Below are 1,900 nucleotides of genomic sequence, written 5' to 3' on the forward strand. Positions count from 1 at the left end.
TTTGTCTCCTAGTTCTTTCCTCTATTTCCTTTTACTTTCCTCTTGTCCCACTATCATATTCAGTCTTCATTTGGGTTTCAGTAATTCCTCTCAGCAACATTGCCCTTGATCAAGCACCACCAGGCATCCTATGCCCTCCTCCATTGATTTTAGATCACTTGTTGTTCCCTTGTCCCTGGGTTGGTTGATACTCCCCACCCATCCTTTCCCTGTCTCCCCCTCTCTCCTGTGTGTCCAGAACCACCAATCCCATTGTTTTCTCCTCCAGATTGGTTATCTTGCCTGCCTGTCTTATCTAGATAACATGCTGAGACAATAATAAGCACAAAAACCAGAGCAAAACAAAGCAACAAAACAAAACCAACAACAACAAAAAGAAAAGCCTATAAATAATTCAAGGTCTGTTTGTTGACCTTTAGGGGTGTTTTCTGGTCAAGATGGGGTGGCATGCCCCGACCCCAAAATCTATTTTTACGATTCTCTCGTGACTTCATTGCTTTGCTCCCCTTGTTGCTCTGTTGCATGCCCTTAGCATTTGGCCCCGTTGTGGTGGGGTCAGATTGGGCACAATTCCCGCACTGTGCCACCAGTGTTGTCCCTCGTAGTGCTATGGGTCAGTGAGGGATGTTGTGTCTCATGGTGGAGCCGGACCTATGGTCCTCTCTGTGCATTGGCTGCTCTGAGCAGGAATATCATCCTCGAGGCTTGGGAGGCCAGGATGTGTTCCACTCAGAGAGTTCTTATAGTCCTCCCACACCCAGTTTCTTCTATTAGTAATAGATCATATTTGGGCAGTAACTGTTACAATGGATGAACTGATATTGATATATTATTATTAACTTATTTCTTTCATTGTTAACTAATATATTAATGTTAACTAATGCTCTATTCCATTTATGTTCATTTTTACCTAATGACCCTTTTCTGTTGCAGAACCCCATCCAGGATACTACATTCCACATCCTGGGGTGACATCTCCCCAGGATCCTTTTGCTGGTGACCAGTCTCAGGTTGAGCTTGGGTGTGATCCCTTTCAGCTGTGAGGAGTGCTGGCCAGGCATGCTGTCTCTCAAGTGGGCTTTGTTTGGTGCTTTCATCATGACTAGACTGGGGTGGGGCTTGCGGGGAGGAAGTCCGTGTCATTCTCATCCCTTCAGATGGAGGGTACACACTACCAGCTGTTGCCCATAGAGTCCATCTTAAGTGGTGTGGGTCCGGCTTCTCTGTGGTGAAGTCACTTTTGGACTTCAGGACTGGGCGTAGGGCTCCCCCTCCTGCTCCACCACCCAACTCACACCCAACTTTCACCACGCTCAGCCTGTTTGGGCCCAGAGACCCCTCAGACCTTCAGCTGCTCTTTCCTTCATGCCTTGCTCTGATGTCCTCTCTCAGCAAAGCCACCACTGCAGCACTCCCACTGCTCTGCCCGGTCGCCGGATTCTATATTGTTCAGAGTGAAGGACAAACTCCTCACCTGCCACATAGGCCTGCCGGGATCTGATCCCTCCCTGCCCACCCTCACTTCTTAACACCATCTTTTGGACAGTGCTGGCTGCTCAAACGATTTTCTCTTTCGTAGTCACATATGCTGCTAGCCTTGTTCAGAACCCTTCTCCTCACACGCTCCAACCAACACTGCGCTCAAGCCAGCTACATCCTATTATTTATTTTTCCCTTCTGAGGTCCTGTGCGATCACAAGGGATCAAAGGGATCAGGGATCAGGCATCATCAGAACAAAAAAATCACATCATTGTGAATGAGTGGGGAAATGTGGAGTGGAGACCCAAAGCCCATTTGTAGGCTACTGGACATCTCCTTATAGAAGGGTCTCGGGGACGGAAACAGCAGTCAATAAATCCAACGCCATATCGCATTTGCCAATCTGCACCAGACCTCTAA

The sequence above is a fragment of the Echinops telfairi genome, unplaced genomic scaffold, assembly GCF_000313985.2.
Source record: "Echinops telfairi isolate 266 unplaced genomic scaffold, ASM31398v2 ScPeMD7_1713;HRSCAF=2227, whole genome shotgun sequence".
In the NCBI taxonomy this organism is placed as follows: domain Eukaryota; kingdom Metazoa; phylum Chordata; class Mammalia; order Afrosoricida; family Tenrecidae; genus Echinops; species Echinops telfairi.